Consider the following 12,080-nt stretch of genomic DNA (forward strand, 5'->3'; position numbering starts at 1 on the left):
TCACTTCTCTACACAGTTCAAAGAGTTTCAGTGTTTCCTACAGCAACGGTAGACGCATGCAGCGTCATTAAAGGCCATTTTGTTTGTCATTACGGCATTATCCCCCCAACATAATATGCATTGCATAAATAAACTAGAAAAAGTGCTCCTCGGAGCACAGGTCTCCGCCAGGTCAGGTACGTTGTTGTGGCCTCCTGGTGGCGCTATAATAGGCCAATGTGAAAAGGGTGCCATTTGTTCAAGGGCTTTTCACTGCAATCGGACACTGCATTCATGATTTGAGGCATTTTGTTCCAAAAATATGTTTGCAAAATTAGACCTGCTGGTGGCGCTATAACAGGCCAATGTGAAAAGGGTGGCATTTCTTCGTCGGCCTAATAGAAATGTGCGTGTGAAATTTCACGTAAATCGCAAGCTGCGTTCATGATTTGAGGCATTTTGTTCAAAACGGAACAATCCTGCAAACTTTGGAAGCCAATCTTAGGCAATCAGCATGGAATATGGGAAATCGGATAAATCCGTGTTGATCACATGACTATAGAGATACTGTGTACCGATTTGTGTGATGTTTGGACAAAATCTGTAGGAGTAGTATCAATAAATGTGTTTTGCACATATCGGCCTCCTGGTGGCGCTATAACAGGCCAATCTGAAAAATTTGGGCCAGAGGTTCTGAGTTGGCATCCAGGGAGTGTGCGTGCACAGTTTCGCAGCGGCCGGGCCAACGGTGCCAGAGATTAGCTGCTAACGGACGGACAGGACGGACACACGGACGGACGGACGGACGGACGGACGGACGGACGGACGGACGGACGGACAGGGGGTAAAACATACTCTCTCGCCATGCCTTTCGGCCTGGCGGAGACAACAATACCACTGTATGTGAAAGATGGATAAAACGGGAAGTGATAAACAAGTGCATGTGTGTAAGATAAGACAACATATGAATAAAAGATTGATCCTTTATGTCTGGGAAACTGCATACTTCTCTGTATGCATTTATGTGCGTTTCATTCCGTTACTGCCCTGCTTGTCAAGACACCCTCTCACCACACTAGGCAATCATAATGTGTGTCAAACTTTTCCACTGGGAAAAATGAAATCCTCTAGCCAAGTTTTCCTTCCCCCTGGTGGGACTGACACAGACAGAGAAGATCTCATCAGCCCACATATCTCATTACAGCACCCGAAGATTGAAGGCTCTGTAATTGACTGTAAAAAAAAAGAAAAAGAAAGTTGGGGCAGATGATAATCTGTGTGTGTGTGTGTGTGTGTGTGTGTGTGTGTGTGTGTGTGTGTGTGTGTGTGTGTGTGTGCGTGTGCGTGTGCGCGCGTGTGTGTTTATGTTACTGGCTTAAGCAGATTCCAGACAGAAAATTACGAGAATAGTTCTGGAACCTTCTAACCTACCACCCTATTTTTATTTTGTTTATTCCCAACACATTAAAAAAAGAAGCCCCTGTGTAACCTCAGCTCCTCCGTAGCAGAAGGTGGTCACTTTTTAAGGAAACAAACAATGATGACGATTAAGGCAATACTATAAAAATGTTATTTTTAATTAAATAAATCCACATTGTTGGAACAGAGCTAAGAGTATGAGGCTGTGCTGTCTTTTGATATTCGTTTTTTTTCTAGACAGCACTTTTGAACTGGACTGGCTCTTCATTAAAATACATTTGCAACTTTGCAGCCTAAAAATGGCCATTTGTACACTCTCTCAGAGTTAAATTAAAAGGAGGATTTTACAGTGCTGTATGTGTCTGACCTCCTATGGAACAGTGTCCTGGGCCGGCACGATATACCAGCAGATTCAAGCTACCTCAGCACATTCAGGCTGAGGTTGAATGTGACCAGCTGAGCCCCTATGACCTTTTAAATATTTTCAGGCCTCTTCTGCCAGCACATAGGGGCTGAGGGGTTATGTTCTGTTTACAGTACATTCAATGGTGTAAAAAAAAAAGGGCACGTACACACATACTCACTGAAACACAACATACGCTCACTCACATATAAACAGAACATTGCTCCCTCAATCGGAGCTGGCTTAGCTATGTTGATCAAATAAATTGAGCAACTAGGCGGAACATAAACAAAGCAACTGGATAATTGGGTGGGTTCCAACATCTATACGTATGGGGCTGGCTTTCATCTTGTGTACAGTACAGTAGCAGCTGACAACAGCTGTGGGAGATTTAATTACCAGTACCCTACGTATATTGATCTAAATGTCACCTGTAACATGACTCTGGGGGTTATTGATCTTGACCTTGAAGGGTCATGAAGTGAAGTATATAATGACGATGTGAAACAACAGTTTGACGGTAAGTGGTGTCACAAGAGATATAACAGTAAAACATTGAGCTCAGCTGCATTTCTCGTCAACTGGCTCAGTAATTCTTTCCTATCACTCGGTTATAGATTATTTCCCCCTTTGAAAGCACAAGGCATCTTTTAGCTAATGAGTTTTTCCCAATATAAAGGGTCCCCTTGTGGCTAAGTGTGATGACATCAAAGACTCAGCAAACAATATCCGCACACAGACGAGGTTAAACGAGTATTCCACTGTAATATTGAGGCCTGGCTTGCCACGATATATATTTCACATCTTGACCACTTGTGATGTGGATACTTACAGTAAGTACATGTATAGATGACCTAATGCTGTTGGCAGATAAATTAAACTGAAAGTTGACTAGGGTGCGGGCTATCCAGGCCTGGAAAATTATCTGTCTGGCTACAATTAGATACAGCATCCCAGTGTGGAATTGCGAATCATCTGCTTGATTGGGCAGTTTCTTGAAATACAGGGTTGCGTATTAGAAAAGTTCTGGCACCTAAACCAACTCTGCACGGGTTGCCATGGAAACATGAACTGCCACAATCACGCTCTTAACATTTCAGAGGTATAATTAAGTGAGGCGATAAATATATATTATATTATCAGAAGAAGATCCCAGTGGAAAAGTGAAAGGGAAAATAGAACTTCTTCTCTGCAATCACTCAATATAACATGCTCAAGATCATGTAGTGAAGCTAAATGCATTGCTTGTCCATTTCCACTGTTATAATGGCATCTCTCCCTGCACACTTTGAAAGTGGGCCTGGATTTGCGGTACTGTACCGCCTCAGTGTAATCCCACTCTTCTCTTGTCCATACTTGGACACTCACTATTCCCCTTTCTGAAACTCCTTGGTTCACTTTCTAACTCACTTTTCTCCAACATACACTCCAACTCCAGCCAAATCCCTTCCTCTGGTAACTGTCATAACTCTCAGAGGGGGGTTCTAGCTCTCAGACTATATAGCCTACTGGCTTCAAAATTCAACTGCACGGAAGTAAACAATGTCATCTTGCTTATTGGTTGCTGCTATACAGCTCTGAATTGAACATAAAATCAACTAGCAATGCTTTGCAATTCCATCTGATGTTACACACCAAGAAATACTGCCTCAGAAGTTGGGAATTATGTAAAGAAAAGTCTTTGTATTTTCAAAAGTAAAGTAGTATAACATTAATTAATCAGAGGCAAATCACCCTAAATACTCGTGATTACATCTACGCTCTAAAGAGCTTTTGTAACATCATCTCACAGTAACTGAAAGATAAACTTTTGCCCTGCAAATCAATAACCAAACGGCAAGTGTGCATCAATACATGTGCACTTTAACATCTTGGCTGAGTTCATGGGCAGTTCATTGCCATTAACCTAGAAGTAGCAATTATAAACGTGTCTCCAAAGGGGAAGCGTTACAGTTAGAATAGAGTATGAGCTAGGCCAATTAACCATGTTTGAAACGTTCATGTGTTTGTCTGTTTAGTCTCCTGTCTGAGCTTTTGATGCTAACATTTCACAGGAACTTTAAATGGCACAGGAAATCAGCTAAAGAGCATGTGGTTTATAGTGCACCACAGCCCCAGCCCATAACCAGGCTGCAAGAGTTCGTTCTTGAAAATGAATTCAGTGCGGAAGCATGCTGCAGTTCTCATTAATGGCCCAGCGGCTGGCGCTGATTCCCCTCTTCCGGCTGCAAAAGAAGTTTATTAATTCCATGTTTATTAATTCCATTGAAGTCAATAGGGGCTTGACGCGACTTTACACTTTACACACAAGGTTGTATTTCCTTAGTAAACCTTTTCATGCAGACTTTATGTTTTCAATCGCTAGTTTCCAGTCTTATTTCACACAGCATGAATATGCTGTTTTTCTAAATTATGGTCGCGTTAATTTGAAAATTGATGATAAAGCAGGGTATGCTTTTGAGGCTTGTGATTGGGTTATACTGAGTGAAGATCCACCCCCTCGCTCCCTACCCACCAATAGTACACTGGTTGCAGTTGCACTCGCAGGCATTTTTCAAAATGGCTTCAAAATGGGTCTCAACTTTTTTTTTCATTACTTTTGCAATAGCATTAGTCTGGCTCATCTTCTTTTAGACTATTTATTAGTATTTCTTATCTGTATGCTACAGTTGTGCAGGACATTGTTTAAGCCATAGTCCTCCTTAATGCAAAATATGTGTATGATTTATTGATGTTATAAAAGCAATTGTGTAGAGACTTTTATTTTGGCAGTTTCTGTTATGTACACTTTGCGTCTCATTCCTCAGAGACTAAGTTCATCAAGTAGGCATCCATACAAGTAGACACATCTGTTTAGCAATGCGCATCACTCTGCCAACACTATGAACTGCGTGTGTGGAGATCAAAAGGTTTACTTTTGCTCAAGTTGATGCCAACAAAAGACAGCACATGGTGTTTCGCAACAAATGAGCTCACAAAAAATATACACATCATCTTTATATGCAGCTGATTTTGAATACACTTTTAACTACGTATGCCCGGTTTTATACTTCATCGCATGACAGTGTTGCGCTGCAAAAATATTTTTGCTGTTTTTTGAAAACTTTGGTTTATAAATGACATGCCCAAAATAGGGATGCCAGGTTGAAATGTGTTTTTCCCCATAACCCAAATCAAATATGAGTCATGATAAAAGAAAGCCCAGATATATCCTGAGATGAAGTGTCAGATGCCTGGACTGCAGCAAGCTTTGTGAGGCCATGACACCAAAGGAGCGACTGTTTGTTTTGAGGGTTGTTGTAGTTATACCATGGCGACACAGTCGATTAAGAGACAAGGTTGCAGAGGAGTTTGAAAAGTAAACAAGGAAGGCTGCAATCTTCATTTCAACTTTTCAATACACATACAGTGTCACATATATAATTAAAAAAAAACACTGATAATTACATCAAACACGCACAGCTGGTTTCCATCTCCATCAAGGGAAATTTAGAATGGAGAGAGAGAGTGATATTTGGTTAAGACAGGGCCGCCCACAAATTGGTTCTATACACTTACTTAACCATGACTCATAGGGCTGGACCAAGTGCTCCCTCTGTCCTGTCCTTGGCCTCACATGGCACTGACTTCCTTTCTCTCCCTCTTGTGTCTGAGTAATATCACTAATTGTGATGGTTAACGCATAACAACCTCAATTTATCCAGGTCTCTGTGAAGTAAGAATGCCACACTAATCCTTTTCTAGGGGGGTTTTGACAAGTTTTTATCAACAACTTTTGTATTATTCTTTTCTCCCAGTTTAGTCATTGTCAAATTACCACTGCGTATTGTGGCCACTGTCACTGCCAACCCCCACTGTTGGCCAAGAGAGAGTGTAGACAACCACATGCCTCCAACGATTCACATGATTTCACCCAACAGTAAAGTTTGTAATGTAAAGAATGTAACACTATCTTTCCCAGTTCCCCTCCCCGCGGAACAGGCACCCCCAACCAACCAGAAGGAGAGTCCTTGTCACTACTAGTGCAGAGACAAGGACACAACATCAGGGGCGCCCGCTGGCCTAGCGGTCCAGGCGCATACCACATATAGGCCGGTAATCCAGTCCGACAGAGTGTTGCGAATTCGACTCCCGATCCCGACGGCCTTTGCTGCGTGTCACCCCCCCATCTCTCTCCCCATTTCCTGTCAGCCTACTTTCCTCTCAAATAAAGGCAGAAAAAGGCCCATAACCATATCTTAAAAGAAAATAATTATCTTTATTATATATAAAAAGGACAAAACACCAGTTTCCCACTCACAAACATGACCATTTGCCTTCGTTAGAGCATTTGGCCAAGTCGCTAGCGAGAATTAAACCAGGGCATCATGGGTGTTAACATCTACGCCCGGACCACCCTTTTTTTGCCAAGTATTGGCGGTGGCAGTTCTTTTCACCTCAAAACAAACGTACCCCTTCCAGTCCCTGGACACCATCTGCGGAAGGGAAAGCAACCTTGTCAGTTTCTGAGTCCAGATTTCATCCACTGGACGGATGGCTGGCCTGGGGAGCTTCACATCAGCCATTTGGCCCCTGGAATTGTCAAAGCATTATTGCCTGGCTGACATTCAATCTGAGCACTCTTCTGCCCCCAGGGGTTTTTTTAGACCAGTCAAACTGCCCCCTACCCACCAACGCTTATTTTTTTGATGAAATAGCTTAATCATTGTTGAGCTTGTGTGGATGTGCACTTACATTGTGCATCTTCCTATGACACTATTTCTTGGGCTTTGACAATGCTGTCATGTTCTGATGACTGTGCAAGAGACTCTAGTTTGTATGTCACGCATAGTTACAGAGATGAACAAATTAAATAAACTCACCCACTTGCGTCTTGTTTGCAAAACAGTACATTTTGTTGACTAGGATGGCAAAATGTTTAGTTTTCACACGGTAAGTGGTTCCATGACAGTACATTCAACCCAGCGAGTGAAATAATCTGGCCATGTTCAAGTAGGCTATAGCAGATCTTCTTTTACATTCTGAGCAGGTCAGCTGATCTTTACAACAAAATCTCACACGGTTTGTAATAGAACATAAAAGACCTGTGTGAAAAAAAATCTGCTTTACTCGAACAGTCCATTGGGAAGAAACAAAAACATAACTTTCCAAAGAGGCTCCCTGGAGGACCAGGGCCTGTTTCTTTTGGAACGTTTGAAACATTTGCCTCTGCCTGCACCACAATGGAGGCATCTCCAAGAAGTTGGGGAACATAACATCACAACACATGTGTTCCAGCTTCCGCAGAGCTTTAGTTGTCATGAAGAGTGATATTTATTTTATGTATAATTAGAAAAACATGTGCAAATTCTCCAAGGTGCCCAGAATGTCTTCAGCTTTGCTGAATTACAGCCAGGTGGTATTTCATTCATAAAACATCCAGGTGGAGAACTGGAGATGATCTATGTTCTATATTCAGTCTCTAAAAAGTGGCTAAGCCTCATTTAGAGAAAATAAGAAAAGTCCTTTTCTTTTTTTGTCAGTAGCCTACTCATGGCACAATGCATGTTTTTGGACAAAATACACATGAGCGTGTACTGTATGTGCATAACTTGTTAAAACTATGTCTTTTGATTAACAAATTGTTTGTGTGTTCCTACCAGGTTTGGAACCTTCATCATGATGTGTGTTAAAAAACAAAGCAATATGGGCTTGTTTTCATTGTGATTGTTTTCATTACATCCATGGATGAACAGGTGTGCTGCTGTTGTTAAAACAGGTGTTAAATAGATTTATATTCTATAGCCTATAGTGTTTGTACAGTAACAAGGGTTCCGTCTCTCCATCTATGCAGTAAGCAGGAACTAATGTTTCAGGTCAGGAGACCAATTTCATTCAATCAGGAGAGAGAACTGAGAGGTGGTTCTTAGTAGACATCTTTCCCTTATTTATCAGCTTCAATTTGTGTTCCAGTTCCAATTTTGTCTTTTTCTTCACTTCCAGCTGCACTAGTTTTGCATCCCCTTTAAACTCACTCTTTCTTCTCATCACTTCTGATTTCTGCCTCTGTCTCTCATGTGATTTCATTAACGTTTTTTTCCTCCTCCCTCCTCATCAATACAAAATCTATTACTCTGGTACTAATATTTCCGTCATCCCATTTTGACCTCCTTAGTTTGCACACTGGTTACATCTGGATTATTGTCATTGTTGCTATTCACCAAAACATTTTTCATGCAATGCATCGGTTTGAAAAATCTCTCCTCTAAAGGCCAAACCGCACCAAAGCAACTAGTCGCAACTCTTTGCAACAAAACCGTTTTATGGTCAACTGCACCAATGCAACTCCTTACAACTGCCATTGAGGATAATGATTGCAGGTATATTGCAAGTAGTTGCATGTTGCAAGGAGTTGCATGGGGAATCATTGGTGTGGAGTGGGGCTTAAGAGCACAAACAACACACAGGAATTCTAGTTAGCTATGTAAATGGAGAAAATCACAATCTTCTATTTTCACTTCCGAAAATGGTCAAACTAAAGTTTTATCATGTGCTCAAATATAGTCTTAGGGCGCGCTCCCACCAAGAGTTGGCTGGCCGCTGTTTGCAGAATCTGCCAATGCATTGTCAATGCAAATGCGTTGATTCACGCAAGAGCAGATTTTTCCGCTTGTCGCGCAGACCTTGCGTTTATCTGCTCTCCGCGACTAAGCATAAAACTGCTGGAGGCAGGAGCCGATTTTATCCCTCTGTCCAATCGGGTGAGTGGAAGGCGGACTGTCTCAAGACTCAGGAAGCAACATGGTGCTCAAGGCAGCAGGCACAGGCGGTGCGGGCTGCGGGGAGGGTCCTGAAAGTGAGTGACAGGCGCGACACTCCCGTTTTTTAGAATCCGCTGGCTGCAAAAAACTGTGGCCGCGCACAACCTGCGTTTAACAGCGGCCAGCCAACTCTTGGTGGGAGCGCGCCCTTATGCAATATACTGACAACTTTTCCCAAAAGACTAACATCTCATGTGATATGGCGGAAAATCTAGTCTGGCACAAATGGGTGTGATCCAAGGAATACAGGGAAAAAATATTTTGATTGTAAGACCTATGGTTCAAGAGTTATAGGCCAAAACATGAAGCAGGGTATTATAGCGCCACCATGAGGCCAATTTGAAAGATTGGCCATTGGCCATTGGATGGAGGTTCTTCCTTGGCTTACTGGCAGTGTGTGTGCAAAGTTTCATGGCAATTGAATGCTGCTCAACTGTAGCCAATCAGAAGGGAATCTGAGGAAGCTGACAGGTACATCATGATCACGTGACCACAGAGATGATGTGTACAGATTTGTGTGAGTTTTAGACAAAATCTATCGGTGTGTTTAACAAAAATCTACCTGTTATAGCGCCACCATGAGGCCAATTTGAAATATTTGGGGTGGAGGTTCTTCTTTGGCCTACTGGGAGTGTGCGTGCACAGTTTCAAGCCAATCGGTCCAGCATTGCCCGAGATTAGCTGCTCACAGATGCACAGACGGACGGACGGACGGACAGACGGACGGACTCCCAGGACCGAAAACATAATCCATCGCCAACTACCTCTTCAACCAAGTGTCATGCATCTCCGTAATGTTTTCTAGCATCCAGACATTTTTGGGCGGTAACATACATGACAAGTTTCATTGTCTTATCTCTTCCCCTTTGGGTTTATTTTCACTTGAAAGCTTATGCAACATGTCCGCATCAATATTAATTTATCCTTGGCAGGCCCCAGCACTTTGTTAAGCTGCCATCATTTATATTAGTCTAAAATAAAACATTCCCTCTAAAGCAAATGTGCTAATGTAGACTGCAACCTTACAAATAAGTCACTTATTATTAACTAACAGTTAAGTCACAGTTCTTGTAGTGGTAATTGTGTGTGTGTGTCCTGTCCGTGTGTTACCAGCTAATTTTTCACATGGGCCTGTTATAGCGCCACCTGGAGGCCGATTTGTGCAAAACCCATTTTTTAATATTACTCCTACAGATTTTATCCAAATGGCATGCAAATCGGTACACAGTATCTCTATAGTCATGTGATCAACACGGATCTGTCCGATTTCCCATATTCCATCCTCATTGGCTAAGGTTGGCTTCCAAAATTTGCAGCATTGGTCCATTTTGAACCAAATGCCTCAAATCATGAACGCAGCTTGCGATTTCCGTGAAATTTCACAAACACATTCCCACTACGCCAAGGAAAAAATGGCACTTGACATTTTTCAAATCAGCCTCATGGTGGCGCTATAAAAGGCTGATTTGTGTTTTTAACTATAACTGCACCGATCTGCATGAAACTTTGCACGCACACTCCCTAGAGGCCAAGGAAAAACATCTGCCCTGCATTTTTCACATTTGCCTTTTATAGCGCCACCAGGAGGCCCACTTATGTAAAACACATTTTTGGATATTAAGCCTTCAGATTTTATCCAAATTTCACACAAATCGGTACACATGATCTCTATAGTCATGTGATCAAGATGGAACTGTTTGATTTTTCATATTTCATCCTGATTGGCTAACATTGACATCTAAAGTTTGCAGAAGTGGCCTGTTTTGAACAAAATGCCACAAATCATGAACGCAGCTTCCGATTGAGGTGACACTTTGGACGCAGATTTGCACTATGTTGAAGAACAAATGCCACCCTTTAACATTGCCCTATTATAGCGCCACCAGGAGGCCAATTTTTTCAACACTTTTCTTTTTTGTATTACTCCTACAAATGTTGTCCAATCATCATGCAAATCGGTACCCATTATCTCTATAGTCAAGTGATCAAGATGGTTCTGTCCGATTTTTCATATTCCATCCTGATTGGCGAATTCCGAACATTGTTGGCCCACAATAACCTACCTGACCTGGCGGAGACCTGTGCTCCGAGGAGCACTTTTTCTAGTTATAGATGTTTTTGAGTCCATTCATTTTACAATTGTGAATATTGACTTGAGTTTTCCCCGTAAGCTAGGAAAATATAATTTTCATCCTTGGCCCAAATAGCCTCTTCTTATCAACAGAGCGGAAAAATCTTTATTATTTACTACATAGGATTATTCAGTCTTTATTTACTACACACCCATCCACTATTTCATATCGTTGCTGTCTGGCAGAAACCTCAAATAGCATATCATTTTAATGCCCTACTTCGCCATACAAGAGTGTAGCAAAAATGAGTGAAAATAGCCGATCTGCAAGTTCACAATACGTCACGTTGTGACGCGTTGTGACGCGTTGTGACGCGTTGTGAGCTTGTAGATTGGCTATTTTTACTGTTTTAATTTAAAAACGTAAGAATAATAAAAAGGAATGGTTTTGGACATACAAGGTTTCCACCCGACAGCAACGATATGGTACTAGGCTATATTTCACAAGTCATTATACTTCATTGGCTACTCCAACAAGACTTTTCAAGAGTTTGCTTTTAGTGTCAAGCTTTCCATTGATAGTGCAACATAGTCATACAGCGCTGGGGCTAAGAGACGGCCTCAGGGCCTATAACAACCAAACAGTAAAGGACCTCTGTAACAGTTCGAAAAGTGCAAAAAGTGTAGAGAGCTGCCATGTGCCATCAACAACCAGTTAGACTATAGTGGTTCTTGGACAACAAGGAAACTAAATAGTTTGTGAGTGATTCTTACCCCTCTAACCAACTTGAATGAGCCCTCAGTGGCCCCTTATTGCTCAGGGCCCCAGCCCCCGGGTGCATGCTTGCCTACTTTGCCTGTTCATAAAATATATACCTATATCTGTGGGGCCTTTTAGGTTCAGCTTCTGAGATTAAAGGCTGGTGCATTGGAACGGAGCCCAAAGGTCGGGATGGCCCTGGACAGGCCCATCCAGGGATCCAGCTCTGCAACCTTTTGTTTACACACCACCCAACATGGGTGGTGTGTAAACAAAAGGTTGCATCCTGCTGAATTGGTCACTGAAGATGCATTCTTCTCGGTTTCATATTTAAGCATGAGAAATATGTAGCAATGTGCCCCACCCAGCATGCTAAACAATAACTGAAAGAAAAGAGCGAGTATATTGTGCAGTGCACTAGATACAGCTCTCTCCCACCCATGAGAGGAAATGCATATGGGCTACGTATAGGCCTGCTTAAGCTCAAGTTATATAGACCTACCATACAACCTGATTGAGAAAAGATATAAAGAGTCTTTATTAACGACTGACTGAAAGATCAGAATAGTACTGTCCCAATAACTATTCTATGGATAATGGGACATGTTAGGCGGGGTATTCTTGCCACAAATGATTAGTCGGCTAATG

Source organism: Gymnoscopelus braueri (genome assembly GCF_963280865.1).
Source record: "Gymnoscopelus braueri genome assembly, chromosome: 5".
In the NCBI taxonomy this organism is placed as follows: Eukaryota; Metazoa; Chordata; class Actinopteri; order Myctophiformes; family Myctophidae; genus Gymnoscopelus; species Gymnoscopelus braueri.